The sequence below is a fragment of the Zophobas morio genome, unplaced genomic scaffold (genome assembly GCF_036711695.1).
Source record: "Zophobas morio isolate AGI-343-1 ecotype UQ-CSIRO unplaced genomic scaffold, CSIRO_AGI_Zmor_V1 ptg000016l, whole genome shotgun sequence".
NCBI lineage: Eukaryota > Metazoa > Arthropoda > Insecta > Coleoptera > Tenebrionidae > Zophobas > Zophobas morio.
Window position 1 is genome coordinate 4,459,772 of NW_026972121.1, and position 16,230 is coordinate 4,476,001.

A 16,230-nucleotide genomic window follows, 5' to 3' on the forward strand; every position below is an offset into this window, starting at 1 on the left:
TTTTAACTTCAATTGTTTAATTTCCCGATTTTTCGATTTTTCAATTTTAGTTGTTCGATTTTCAACAACTTCGATTCCTCATTTTTTCGATTTTTCGATTTTTTAGCTAAAATGTTGTAGTTTTGGGAGATTTTCACTTTCTAGATTTTTCAATTTTTAGAGTTCTTACGTTCTAGAATTCTTGAGCTTTAGAGTTCTTGAGTTCTTGAGTTCTTGCTTTCTAGAATTCTTGACTTCTTGAGTTCGTGAATTAGTGAGTTCTTGAATTAGTGAGTTCTTGAGTACTTGACTTCTTGAGTTCTTGAGTTCTTGAGTTCTTGAGTTTTTGAGTTCTTGAGTTCTTGAGTTCTTGAGTTCTTGAGTTCTTGAATTCTTGAGTCCTTGAGTTCTTCAGTTCGTGAGTTCTTGGGTTTTTGAGTTCCTGAGTTCCTGAGTTATTAGTTCTTGAGTTCTTGAGTTCTTGAGTTCTTGTGTTCTAAAGTTCTTGAGTTCTTGCGTTCTAGAATTCTTGACTTCTTGAGTTCGTGAATTAGTGAGTTCTTGAATTAGTGAGTTCTTGAGTACTTGACTTATTGAGTTCTTGAGTTCTTGAGTTCTTGAGTTTTTGAGTTCTTGAGTTCTTGAATTCTTGACTTCTTCACTCCTTGACTTCATGACTTCTTGACTTCTTGACTTCTTGACTTCTTAACTTCTTGACTTCTTCATCTCTTCAATTCTTCAACTCTTCAACTCTTCAACTCTTCAACTTTTCAACTTTTCGACTCTTCAACTCTTCAACTCTTCAACTCTTCAACTCTTCAACTCTTCAACTCTTCAACTCTTCAACTCTTCAACTCTTCAGCTTTACAATTTTTCGGTTTTACAATTTTTCGATATTTCGATTTATAGATTTCTCGGTTTTTCGAATATTCGCATTTTCGGCTTTTCGATTTTTAGGTGTTTAGGTTTTCCATTTTTTTGAGGTTTTGATATTTCGATTTTACCATTTTCCTATGCATTCATTTTAAACTTTAAAATTCTTCAATTTTTCAATTTTCGACGACTTCGATTTCTCAATATTTCGATTTTTCGAAATTTTAATTTATCGATTTTTTTAAGATTTCAATTGTTCAATTTCCCGATTTTTCGATTTTTCAATCTTTAGATTTATTTTTTTTTATTTTACAATTTTCAATTGTTCAATTTAATTTAATTTTCTTGAGTTCTTGAGTTCTTGAGTTCTTGAGTTCTTGAGTTCTTGAGTGCTTGAGTTCTTGAGTTCTTGAGTTCTTGAGTTCTTGAGTTCTTGAGTTCTTGAGTTCTTGAGTTCTTGCGTTCTAAAGTCCTTGATTTCTTGAGTTCTTGAGTTCTTGAGTTCTTGACTTCTTCACTTCTTGAGTTCTTCACCTCTTGAGTTTTATAGATTTATAGATTTCACGAATTTTCGCATTTTCCAATTTTCGGCTTTTCGATTTTTCGATTTTTAGATTTTCTAGTTTTTTGAAATTTTGATGTTTCGATTTTTCAATTTTCCAATTTTTAACTTTAAAATCTGGACTTCAATTTTTCAGTTTTTATTTTCCGATTTTCGACAACTTCGATTTCTCAATTTTTCGATTTTTCGACTTGTCGACTTTTAGATTTCCCAGTTTTTCGGTTTTTAAATTTTACAATTTTTCGAAATTTTGATTTACCGATTCTTTAAATCTTAGATTGTTTCTATTCTTTAATGTTCCAATGGGTCGACCTTTAGCTGTTTCGACTTTTCGTAATAGGATTTTTCATTTTTCGGTTTTTCAGATCCTTAATTTTTATTTTTTTGATTTTAAAACTTCAGAATTTTTCACTTTTAAATTTTTTAGTATTACAATTTTACAATTTTTAGATCTTCCAGTTTCTTGCTTTTTACTTCTTGAATTTTCAAAAACTCCTGAACTTTTTAATTACAAATTTTTGATTTTTAGATTGTTCAAATTCCAGTTTAATCGATTTATTAATATTTTTTTTAATTTAAAATTTTTCAGTTCAATTTAATGTTTCGATTTTTCAATTTTTAAATTTCTCGATTGTTCCATTTATCGATATTTCGATTTTTTCTCGGAGACCACTTTTGTTTTTGAAGTAGTTTTAAAAAAATTCGGAAATCCTTTGTCTTGTTTTTCAAGTAATTGGAAAGAATCTCGTAGTCTTGACTCGAGTGTGTATTACGGGTTGCTTGACTACAATCACGTTTAAATAAATTTCGACCCGTTTTAAAAAAATACCACAAATGTAACTCATTCACTTGCTGAAACCATCTCAAGAGTATCTTTTTTTGTATTCCATTCCAAGCCCACTTATCTCACATAAGGATGTGCCCACTTTTACATTATACTTGAAGATTGATTTCTTCATTCGTCCGCCTAAAGAAAAACTGATTATTTTTTATCCCCATTCTCTTGCCCCTATCCCGATACCAGCCATTGTAATCCTGTTACAAACTTGAATACACACCAAGCCGTCGAATCCTAAAACGTCCCATTCCCAATCGATACCCAACAATCGAATTTTTTTCCAAACCCATCCGCCATTACCATTGTCCACTGGCCCACATCCCCCCATTCAGTCTCTCCCATTGTATGTAAAATCGAAACACCCCGCACCACCCAACTATGATTAATCACTGACAATTGTCGCTTTTGAGCTACGTTGTTCCAACCGAGCGAATTTCACCAAACGGGAATGAAATTTTATTATTCGGGAAAAGCTCGGCACAGATTGCCCGATAATGTTGTAAAAATTGGAAGTGGAACGCTTTGCATGCGCTGAATTTATCGTAAGCTCGCAAAGCTCGAAAAGTCGGCGGCGTTAAGCTGATGGGATTTTTAGGAGCTTGTCGAAGCTTTGTTTTCGGTGGGGAAAGGGCGCAAAGTGAGCGATTTGGAGAGGGAAATCCGGCCGGAGTGGAGCTTTTTCCAGCCATTGTACGACCGCTGGGTGAAAACTCCTCTACAAACAGGACGCAAAGGTCGTAGTAAACACTTCCATTTAGATAAAAAAGCGCCTATTTTCGTTCTAGTGTTCATTCATTCTTCACTTCTAAATTTATCACCTGCATTTAAATATACCGTGCACTATTTCCGGCGGACCAGTGTCAATATCGCTGATACGAAAGCGTGCAGGACGGTACTCGCCCGAAATAAACCGTCAAAATAAATTCAACTATTAATTAAGTCGAGGCTGATGAACCCGAATAAAATCATAAAAATACGTTTTTAACGGATCGCTACGTCAAAATTAAAATGATTGATCGAGTGTCAGAGTTGTACAAATTTTACTGTAGGACGGAAGAGAAGCGATATGCTAAAACAAACTACTCATGGATGCGTTATTAGGAATATTAATTTTATTGATTACGTGCGAGGATTGGTCGGGACGGGAATAGATAAACGATGCTCGGAGTGCATGCGAAAAATTACTTTTGAGAACTGGATTAACCTCTATTAATAGCGCGGCTAACTAATGACTAAGTCAATAAAATTTACTTGTAAATGTTTAGAGCTTCAATTTAATTTCCACTGATACAATCTCGGCGGAATTATCTCGTGGATCATATTATTCGACTTGATTTGTTTGTGAATTGGGTCCTCTGATAAATCTAATCTAAATGGTGTGAGCACTGGTTGGAATTATTTAATCGAATTTGTCACTGTTCTAACGGAGAGCTTGTTCGAGAGACTACTTGTGTGGAGAGTAAATAGATTCGTCATGTGCTTGCGTAGATTTAGATTTTTTATCTGTGAGGTAATTTATCAAAACGATCTTGTTTGACGTTTTAATAGCCCTATTTATTTATTTATTTTTAGATTAATTTTTGTTTACAGTATTATTGCATAAATTGCAGAATATCCGTCATTTCCACTTTCATTTGATTTATCGTCCGATTTGTTCTCTTTTATAGAATAATCTATTTGTATATTTCTATATGTTCTTAATGTTTAATTCGATTTCTCGACTTTTTACATTTTTCAAATTTTTTATTTTTCTCATTTTTCAATTTTTCGATTTCACGATATCTGTTTTTCAATTTTTGCAATTCTTCTGTTTCTTGATGTTTCAGGTTTTTGATTTTTTTAAAATGTCGGTTTCTTGATTTTTTGACTTTTCAATTTTTCAATTTTTCGATTTAACGATTTTTTAACTTCATGATTTCTCGAGTTTTCAGTTCAATTTTTCAATATTTCGGTGCGATTTTTCGGTTTTTTATTATTTTGCAACTTTTAAATGTTAAATTTTTCGATTTACCAATTTTTAACGTTTCAAAATTTTCAGATTTTAAAATTTTCGCCTTTTTCTATTTATCGCTTTTGCGACTTCTGGGTTTATCTATTTTTCAGTTTTTGTTATTCTTTGATTATTCAGGTTTTTGGTTTTTTGATTTTTTAAATTTTCAGTTTTCCAATTTTTCGACCTGACGATTTTTCGACTTTTCGAGTTTGCAATTTTCCAATTTTTTGAGATTTCAGATGTTTGAATTTTCAGTTTCTTAAATTTTTGTTTTTCTCTATTTTTCGATACTTCAAATCTTGTTGGCATTTCTAAATTTCTAATTTTTCGATTCGATTAATCGTCTCTGGATTTATTTTTTTCAATTTTTGCAATTTCTCAATTTCTCGATTTTTCAGGTTTTTGAATTTTTGTTTTTTTTAAGTGTCGGTTTCTCGATTTTTTGACTTTTCGATTTAATTTTTCAATTTTTTTAATTTTCGGGATTTTCATTTTTCAATTTTTTAAATTTTAGATTTTTCGGTTTTCCAATTTTCAACGTTTCCAAATTTTCAATTTTTAGGATTTTCGATTTTTTGATTCTTCGCATTTCTCCCTTTTTCGATTTTTGGATTTACGTATCTTCCAGTTTTTGCTATTCTTAGATTTTTTTAGGTTTTTGATTTTTGAAATTTACAGTTTTTCAATTTTATCGACTTTACGATTTTTCAACTTTTCGAGTCTTCAATTTTCTAATTTTTCGAGATTTCAGATGTTTGAATTTTCATTAATTTCGCTATTACAATTTTTGTTTTTCTCTATTTTTCAATTCTTCAATTTTTCTATCATTCAATTTTTGGCATTACTAAATTTTTCGATTTCCCGATTAATCGAATTTTCAGTTTTTCAACTTTCCCATTTCTAAATTTATTTATATTTCAGTCTTTGTAATTCTTCAGGTTATTATTTATCTATTTATTTATTTATTTATTCAGGTTTCAATTTTTCAGGTTGTTAATTTTTTGATTTTTTAAATTTTCAGTTTTTCAATTTTTCGACCTGACGATTTTTCGACTTTTCGAGTCTGCAATTTTCCAATTTTTTGAGATTTCAGATGTTTGAATTTTCAGTTTCTTAAATTTTCAAATCTTCTATTTTTCAATTGTTGGCATTTCTAAATCTCCAATTTTTCGATTCGATTAATCGTCTCTGTATTTATGTTTTTCAATTTTGGCAATTTTTCAATTTCTCGATTTTTCAAGTTTTTGATTTTTTGATTTTTTTAAATGTCGGTTTCTCGATTTTTTGGCTTTACGATTTAATTTTTCAATTTTTAGAATTTTCCGGCTTTTCATTTTTCAATTTTTTAAATTTTCGGTGTTTCAATTCTTCGCCTTAACGATTTTATGACTTCATAATTTCTCAATTTTTCAATTTTAGGATATTTTACATTTCTTGAGATTTTTCAATATTTCGATTTTTCAATTTTTCCATATTTCGGTTCGATTTTTCGATATTCCAATGTTCAACGTTTCCAAATTTTCAATTTTTAGAATTTTAAATTTTTTGATTTTTCGCATTTCTCGCTTTTTCGACTTCTGGATTTATATATCTTTCAGTTTTTGTTATTCTTTGATTTTTTAGGTTTTTGATTTTTTAAATTTTCAATTTTTCAATTTTTCAACTTTATGATTTTTCAACTTTTCGAGTCTTCAATTTTCTAATTTTTCGAGATTTCAGATGTTTGAATTTTCATTAATTTCGCTATTACAATTTTTGTTTTTCTCTATTTTTCAATTCTTCAATTTTTTAGGTTGTTAAATTTTTGATTTTTTAAATTTCCAGTTTTTCAATTTTTCGACCCGACGATTTTTCGACTTTTCGAGTCTGCAATTTTCCAATTTTTTGAGATTTCAGATGTTTGAATTTTCAGTTTTTCAATTCATTAATTTTTCAATTTTTCAGGTTGCTAAAATGTTTCAATTTTTTGAATTTTCAGTTTTTCGATTTTTCGATTTCTAAGTTTTCGATTTTTGGATTTCTCTATTCATCGATTTAACTTTTCGATTTCTCGAATTTTCGATTTTTTCATTTTCCTATTCTTCGATTTTTCGACTTACCGATTTCCCAATTTTTCAGTCTTTGTAGTTCTTCAATTTTCGAGTTTTCAGGATTTTGATTTTCAGTTTTTCATTTTTTTTTCGATTTTTCGACTTGACGGTTTTTCAATTTTGGAATTTTTAAATATTTCGATTCTTCAATTTTTCGTTTCAATTTTTGTTTTTTTATTGTTTCAGTTTTTTCAATTTTTGATTTATCGGTTTTCCAATTTTTCAATGTTTCGATATTTTGATTTCTGGATCTTTCGATTTTAAATTTTTCGAATTCTCGATTTTTCTATTTTTCAATTTTTGGTATTTCTAAATGTTCAATTTTTCGGTTTCTCAATTTTTTGCTTTTTTAGATTTTTAGATTTTTCAGTTTTTCAATTAATTAATTTTTCAATTCTTCGAGTTGTTAACTTTTCAATTCTTAAAAGTTTCGATTTTTCGATTTCTCGATTTTTCAGTTCTTCGATTTTTCAATTCTTCAATTTTCTAACCTCTGGATTTTTGGATTTCTCTATTAATCGATTTAACTTTTCAATTTTTCGATTTTTCGACTTTTAGATTTTTCGACTTTATGATTCCCCATTCCTCGATTTTTCGGATTCTCGATTTCCCTATTTTCCAGTTTTTGCAGTTATTCACTTTTTCGATTTTTCGGGTTTTTGATTTTTTGATTATCGATTCTCGACAATTCAGTTTTTTTAATTTTTGATTATTTGATTTTTTCCATTTCTGAATTTTTCGACTTCTAGATTTCTCAATTTTTCAGTTTATCAAGTCATCAATTTTTCAATTTTTCGGGTTGTAAATTTTTCAATGTTTAAAATTTTCGGTTTTTCGATTTTTCGATTTTTTAATTCTTCAATTTTTGAATTTCTCTATTAATCGATTTAACTTTACGATTACTCGATTGTTCGACCTTTAGATTTTTTGACTTTTTAATTCCTTATGATTCCTAGATTTTTCGAATTCTCGATTTTTCAATTCTTCGATTTTTCTATTTTTCAATTTTCCCATTTTTCGTTTCGATTTTTCAGTTTTTAATTATTTTTCAATTTTTAAATTTTATTTTTTAGATTTTTCGAGTTTCTAATTTTCAAGTTTCCAAATTTTCAATTTTTAAAATTTTTGATTTTTCGATTATTTGATTTTTCCCATTTCTGAATTTTTCGACTTCTCCATTTCTCGATTTTTCAGATTTTGAATTCATTAATTTTTCAATATTTCTATTCTTCAATTTTTCCATATTTCGTTTCGATTTTTCAGTTTTTAATTATTTTTCAATTTTTAAATTTAAAATTTTTCTATTTTCCAAGTTTCCAAATTTTCAATTTTTAGAATTTTTGATTTTTCAATTTTTCGGATTTCTCGCTTTATCTGCTTTTCAGTTTTTGCTATTCTTTCATTTTTCAGGTTTTTGATTTTTTGATTTTTTAAATGTTCAGTTTTTCAATTTTTTCCAATTCTCCATTTTTTTTCTTCTCGATTTATCTGTTTTTCAGTTTTTGCAATTCTTCAATTTCTCGATTTTTCAGGTTTTTGATTTTTTGAATTTTTTAAATTGTCGGTTTCTGGATTTTTCGAATTTCGGGTTTTTCATTTTCAATTTTTAAAATTTTCAGTGTTTCAAATTTTCGACTTTTCGATTCTTCAATTTTTCCATATTTCGTTTCGATTTTTCGTTTTTTAATTATTTTTCAAATTTCAAATTTTAGATTTTTCGAGTTTTCAATTTTTCGAGTTTCTATTTTTCCATTTCTCGCCATTTCTTTTTCTGCATTTATACATTGTCTAATTTTTGCTATTCTTTGATTTTTCAGGTTTTTGAATTTTTAAAATTTTCAGTTTTTCAATTTTTCGACTTGACTTTTCGATTCTTCAATTTTCCAATTTTTTGAGATTTCAGATGTTTGAATTTTCAATTTTTAAAATTTCCGTTTTTTAGATTTTTCGACATACCGATTTTCTGATTTGTCTATTTTTCAATTTTTCAATTTTTGGTATTCCTAAATCTCCGATTTTTCAATTTTGAATTTTTGTTTTTTCGATTTCTAAGCTTTTAATTTTTGAATTTCCCTATTCATCAATTTGACTTTTCGATTTCTCGAGTTTTCAACTTTTCGATTTCTCCATTTTTTGTTTTTTTGTTTTTTTCGAATTTTTCGATTTTTCGACTTCCCAGTTTCTCTATTTTTCAGTTTTTGCAGTTCTTCAATTTTTCGATTTTTCAGGATTTTCTATTTTCAGTTCTTCAAATTTTTTGTTTTTCGATTTTTCGGCTTGACGATTTTTCAATTTTGGGATTTTTCAAATTTTCGTTTTTATTTTTGCTTTTTTTACGGTTTCAATTTTTTAATTCTTCGATTTTTTAAATTTTAGATTTTTCGATTTGTCAATTTTTCAGTTCTTCAATTTTTCAATTTTTTGGTGTACTAATTTATCGTTTCTTTTGGATTTTTCGGTTATTTGATTTTTCCCAATTCTGAATTTTTCGACTTCTCGATTTTTCAGATTTTCAGTTCATTAATTTTTCAATTTTTCGAGTTAATTTTTCAATTTTTAAAATTTTCTGTTTTTCGATTTCTCGACTTTCAATACTTCGATTTTTCCATTTTTCAATTTTTGGCGATTCTAAATTTTCAAGTTTTCGATTTCTCGATTTTTCGATTTCCCAAGTTTTCAATTCTTCGATTTTTCTATTTTTCAATTTTTAGCATTTCTGACGATTCCATGGATAATGATTTTTCCAATTTCTCGATTTTTCAGTTTTTCAATTCCTTCATTTTTCAGTTTTTCAAATTGTCAATTTTCCAAATTTTTTAAATTTTCGGTTTTTCGATTTTTCGATTATTGATTTCTTCGATTTTTCAATTTTCTAAGCTGTCGATTTTTGGATTTCTTTATTAATTGAACTATTCGACTTTAAAATTTTTCGATTTTCCTCCCTATTTCGATTTCCGATGTCTCTATTTTTCAGTTTTTGCAGCTCTTCAATTTTTCGATTTTTGAGTATTTTTCATTTTCCAATTTTTTAAATTTGTGAATTTTCGACTTCACGATTGTTCGATTTTTTTACTGTTTCAATTTTTCAATTCCTTGATTTTTTACATTTTAAAATTTTCAATTTTTCAATTTTTCAATTGTTTGATGTACTGATTTATCGTTTTTCTTTTTTCCGATTCTTCAGTGTTTTGATATTTTGATTTATGAAATTTTCGATTTCAGATTTTTCAATTTCCCAATTTTTCATCCTTCGATTTTTCTATTTTTCAGTTTTTGGCATTTCTGACGATTTCATGGATAATGATTTTTCCAATTTCTCGATTTTTCAGTTTTTCGAATCCTTCATTTTTCAATTTTTCAGGTTATCAATTTTCCAAATTTTTTAAATTTTTGGTTTTTCGATTTTTCGATTATTGATTTCTTCGATTTTTCAATTTTCTAAGCTGTCGATTTTTGGATTTCTTTATTAATTTAACTATTCGACTTTAAGATTTTTCGATTTTTCTCCATATTTCGACTTCCGATTTCTCTATTTTTCAGTTTTTGCAGCTTTTCAGTATTTCTATTTTTGAGTATTTTTGATTTTCCAATTTTTTAAATTTCTGAATTTTCGACTTCACGATTTTTCGAGTTTTTTACTGTTTCAATTTTTCAATTCCTTGATTTTATAAATTTTAGAATTTTCGATTTTTCAAATTTTCAATAGTTTGATGCACTGATTTATCATTTTTCTTTTTTCCGATTCTTCATTGTTTCCATATTTTAATTTCTGGATCTTTCGATTTTAGATTTTTCGATTTCCCAATTTTTCAATTTTTCGATTTTTCTATTTTTCAATTTTTGACATTTCTGACGATTTCATGGATAATGATTTTTACAATTTTTCGATTTTTCAGTTTTTCGTTTTCGATCATTGATTTCTTCGATTTTTCAATTTTCTAAACTTTAGATTTTTGGATTTCTTTATTAATTTAACTATTCGACTTCAAGATTTTTCAATTTTCCTCCCTATTTCGACTTCCGATTTTTCTATTTTTCAGTTTTTGCAACCCTTCAATTTTTCGTTTTTGAGTATTTTTCATTTTCCAATTTTTTAAATTTCAGAATTTTCGGCTTCACGATTGTTCGATTTTTTTACTGTTCCAATTTTTGAATTCCTTGATTTTTTACATTTTAAAATTTTCGATTTTTCAATTTTTCAATTGTTCGATGTACTGATTTATCGTTTTTTCTTTTTTCCGATTCTTCAGTCTTTTGATATTTCAATTTCTGGATCTTTCGATTTTAGATTTTTCGATTTCCCAATTTTTCAGTTCTTCGATTTTTCAATTTTTCAATTTTTAGCATTTCTGACGATTTCATGGATGATTTTTCCAATTTCTCGATTTTTCAGTTTTTCGATTCTTTCATTTTTCAATTTTTCAGGTTGTCAATTTTCCAAATTTTTTAAATTTTCGGTTTTTCGATTATTCATTTCTTCGAATTTTCAATTTTCTAAGCTTTCGATTTTTGGATTTCTTTATTAATTGAACTATTCGACTTTAAAATTTTTCGATTTTCCTCCCTATTTCGACTTCCTATTTCTCTATTTTTCAGTTTTTGCAGCTCTTCAATTTTTCGATTTTTGAGTATTTTTGATTTTCCAATTTTTTAAATTTCTGAATTTTCGACTTCAGGATTGTTCGAATTTTTACTGTTTCAATTTTTAAATTCCTTGATTTTTACATTTTAAAATTTTCGATTTTTCAATTTTTCAATTATTTGATGTACTGATTTATCATTTTTTCTTTTTTCCGATTCTTCAGTGTTTTGATATTTTAATTTCTGGATCTTTCGATTTTAGATTTTTCGATTTCCCAAATTTTTTAAATTTTCGGTTTTTCGATTTTTCGATTATTCAATTCTTCGATTGTTCAATTTCCTAAGCTTTCGATTTTTGGATTTCTTTATTAATTAATTTAACTTATCGACTTTAAGATTTTTCGATTTTCCTCCATATTTCCGCTTCCGATTTCTGTATTTTTAGTTTTTGCATTTCTTCAATTTCTCGATTTTTCGACTTAACGATATTTCGATTTTCCAGTTTTGGAGTTTTTCAATATACCGATTCTTCAATTTTTCAAATTTATTGTTTCGATTTTTCGATTTGTTTTACTGTTTCAATTTTTGAATTCTTGGATTTTTCAAATTTTCGATTAGATTTAGATATTTGAAGTTTTAATATTTTTACGATTGTTCAATTTTTCGGATTTTGGATTTTTCAATTTTTCAGTTTACTTCTCAAGCGTTAGCTAAAGAAGTATTGTAATCGAAAAATTGGATCTCCCGTTTCTGTCTGTCTGTTTGTCCGCCGTTTGTGTTTTTTGTAGACAGATAATTTCCAAAACTACCAGACCGATGGTTGTCAAGTTTCATATAATTATGTATTATGAATAACATTTAGATGGTGAAGCGCTAACAAAACTTTGCCTAATCACCCTTACTAACAATGTGATGACGTCACCTCAAAATTGTATTGTATCTAGTAAATTTTTCGAGTTGTTGACTTTTCAATTTTTAAAATTTTTGGGTACCTATTCGATTTCTCGATTTTTCAGTTCCTCGATTTTTCAATTTTTCACATTTCTAAGCTTTCGATTTTTGGATTTTTCTATTAATCGATTTAAATTTTCGATTTTTCAATGGTTCGATTTTTCAGGTTTTTGATTTGTTAGTTTTTTAAATTTTCGATTTTTCGATTTTTCAATTTTTTGATGTACCGATTTATCATTTTTTCATTTTTATTTTTTCCGATTCTTCAATATTTTGATTTCTGAATCTTCAGATTTTCAATTCATTAATTTTTCAATTTTCCACGTTGTTAATTTTTCAATTTTCTTATTTTTCGGTTTTTCGATTTGTCGATTATTTAGTTGGATTTTTCAATTTATCGATTTCTCGATTTCGACTTTTAGACTTTCCCATTCCTCGATTTTTCGAATTCTCGATTTCTCTATTTTTCAGTTTTGCAGTTCTTCAATTTTTCGATTTTTCAGGTTTTTTATTTTTTATTTTTAAAATTTTTGGTTTTTCGATTTTCGACTTGATGATTTTTTACTTTTGGCATTTTTTAATATTCTGATTCTTCAATTATATCTCTGGATGTTTCATTTCTCCGATTTTTCAATTTTTCAATTTTTGACATTTCTGATTTTTTGCATTTCCAATTTCTCGACTCCTTAATTTTAAAATTTTCAGGTTGTTAATTTGCCAATGTTTTTAAATTGTCAGTTTTTGAATTTTTCTATTTTTCGATTTTTAATTTGTCAATTTTATAGGTTTCCGATTTTTGGATTTCTTTATTTATCTAAACTTTTCATCTTTAAGTCTTTTCGATGTTTCTCCATTGTTCGACTTCCGATTTCTCAATTTTTCAGTTATTTCAGTTTTTTCAATTTTTTTAACTTTCGATTTTTCGACTTCACGATTTTTCAGTTTTGTGATTTTGCAATATTTCGATTCTTCAATTTTTCAAATTTTTGTTTCGATTTTTCGATTTGTTTACTGTTTCAATTTTTCGATTATTCGATTTTAAATTTTAGTTTTTTCGATTTTACAATTTTTCAATTTAACAATTTTTTGATGTACTGATTTATCCTTTTTTTATTTTTTCGATTTTTCGTTTTTCTGATTCTTCAAGGTTTTGGTATTTTGATTTACGGATCTTTGGATTTAAATTTTTTCGAAATATGGATTTCTATTTTTCAATTTTTGGCGTTTCTAAATTTTCAATTTTTCGATTCTCGATTTTTTAACTTTTCGATTTCTCGATTTCTTGCTTTTTTAGATTTTTCAATTTCTTAGATTTTTCGATTATTTGATTGCCAAAAAAAAATGTGAATTTTTCGACTTACCGATTTCTCGATTTTTCAGTTTTTCAATTCATTAATTTTTCAATTTTTCGAGTTGTTAACTTTTTAATTTTTAAAATTTTTGATTTTTCGATTTCTCGATTTTCATTTCTCCGATTTTTCAATTTTTCAATTTTCTAAGCTGTCGATGTTTGGAGTTCTCTATTAATCCTTTTAACTTTTCGATTTCACGATTTTTCCAGTTTTAGATTTTTAGACTTTTTGATTTTCCCATTCCTCGATTTTTCGGATTCTCGAATTCCCTATGATTTCATTTTTTAAATTTTAGATTTTTCGAATTCTCTATTTTTCAATTTTTTGCATTTCAAAACTTCAATTTTTCGATTTCTTGATCAATCGATTGTCGACATTTCAACTTTCCGATTTTCTGATTTTTTGCTTTTTTATATTTTTCGATTATTTGATTTTTCCCATTTCTGAATATTTCGACTTCTCGATTTCTCAAATTTTCAGTTTGTCTAGTCATCAATTTTTCAATTTTTCAGGTTGTTAATTTTTCAAATTTTAAAATTTTCGGTTTATGATTTCTCGATTTTTCAGTTCTTCGATTTTTCCATTTTTCAATTTTCTAAGCTTTCGATGTTTGGATTTCTCTATTAATCGATTTAACTTTTCGATATCCCAATTTTTCCACTTTTAGATGTTTAGACTTTTTGATTTTCCTATTCCTCGATTTTTTGGATTCTTGATTTCCCTATGATTTTTTAGTTTTTTAAATTTTAGATTTTTCGATTTTTCAATTTCTCATTATTTCAATTTTTTGATGTAGCGATTTATCGTGTTTTCATTTTTTCCATTTGTCTTTTTTCTGTTTCTTCAATGTCTTGATATTTTGATTTTTAGATCTTTCAATTCTAGATTTTTCGATTTCTCTATTTATCAATTCTTCGATTTCTCTCTTTATCAGTTTTTGGTATTTCTAAATTTCAATTTTTCGGTCTCTTGATTAATCGATTCTCGACATTTTATCTTTTCGATTTTTTGATTTTTTGCATTCTTAGATTTTTCGATTTTTTAATTTTTCCAATTTCTCTATTTTTCAACTTTTCGATTTCGCGAATTTTTGCTTTTTCAGATTTTTCGATTTTTCAGATTTTTCGATTATTTGATTTATCTCATTTCTGAATTTTCGACTTCTTGATTTCTCGATTTTTCAGTTTTTCAATTCATTAATTTTTCAATTTTTCGGCCTAACTTTCCAATTTTAAAATTTTCGGTTTTTCGATTTTTCGATTATTTAATTCCTCGATTTTCAGTTTTTTCAAATTTTTTGTTTTTCGATTTTTCGGCTTGATGATTTTTCAATTTTGGGATTTTTCAATATTTCGATTCTTCAATTTTTCGTTTTGATTTTTGATTTTTTTACTGTTTCAATTTTTCAGTTCTTCGATTTTTTAAATTTTAGATTTTTCGATTTGTAAATTTTTCAGTTTTTCAATTTTTCAATTTTTTGATGTACTAATTTATCGTTTCTTCATTTTTTCGATTTTTCTTTTTTCCGATTCTTCAATGGTTTGATATTTTGATTTCTGGATTTTTCGAATTCTCGATTTTTCAATTCTACGATTTTTCTATTTTTGTTTTTATCGTTTCTAAATTTTCAACATTTCGATTTCTTGATTAGTCGATTCTCGATTTTTCATTTCCGATTTCTGGATTTTTCACTTAATTTTTGGATTTTTCGGTTATTTGATTTTTCCCAATTCTGAATTTTTCGACTTCTCGATTTTTCAGATTTTCAGTTCATTAATTTTTCAATTTTTCGAGTTAAGTTTTTAGTTTTTAAAATTTTCTATTTTTCGATTTCTCGACTTCGATTTTTCTATTTTTCAATTTTTGGCGATTCAAAGTTTTCAATTTTTCGATTTTTTTGCTTTTTTAGATTTTTCGATTATTTGATTTTTCCCATTTCCGAATTTTTCCACTCCCCGATTTCTCGATTTTTCAGTTTTTCAACTCATTAATTTTTCAATTTTTCGGGTAGATAACTTTTCAATTTTTAAAATTTTCGGTTTTTCGATTTCTCGTTTATTTAATTCTTCGATTTTTCAATTTATCAATTTTCTTTCTAAGCTTTCGATTTTTGGGTTTCTCTATTAATCGATTTAACTTTGTGATTTTACGATTTTTCCACTTTTAGATTTTTAGACTCTTTGATTTTCCCATTCCTCGATTTTTCGGATTCTCGATTCTTTATGATTTAATTTTTTAAATTTTAGATTTTTCGATTTCTCTATTTTTCAATTTTTTGCATTTCTAAACTTCAGTTTTTCGATTTCTTGATTAATGGATTGTCGACATTTCAACTTTTCGATTTTCTGATTGTTTGCTGTTTTAGATTTTTTGTTTTCTTAGATTTCTCGACTTTTGCTTTCTTAGATTTTTCGATTTTTTGATTTTTTCGATTTTTGGTCTTCCCGATGTCTTCATTTTTCAGTTTTTCAATTCATTAACTTTCAATTTTTCAGATTGTTAATGTTCTAATTTTTAAAATTTTCGGTTTTTCAATTTCTCAATTATTCAATTCCTTGATTCTTTAATTTTTCAATTTTCTAAGCATTCGATTTTTGGATTTTCCTACTAATCGATTTTACTTTTCGATTTTTAACTTAACGAGATTTTTTAGTTTTGGAATTTTTCAAAATTTCGATTTTTTAATTGTTCAAATTTCCATTCAATTTTTTGATTTTTTGATGTACTGATTTATCGTTTTTTCAATTTTTCAGTTTTTGACTTCTCAAGCGTTAGCTAAGAAAGTATTGTAATCGAAAAATTGGATCTCCCGTTTCCGTCTGTCTGTCTGTCCGCCGCTTGTGCCAACTTTTTTTTAGACATATAATCTCCGAAACTACCAGACCGACTGTTGTCAAATTTCATATAATTATATATTATGAAAGTAGATGGTGAAGCGCTAACAAAACTGCCTAATCACCCCCACCAACAATGTGATGACGTCACCTCAAAATTTTATTGTATCTAGTAAA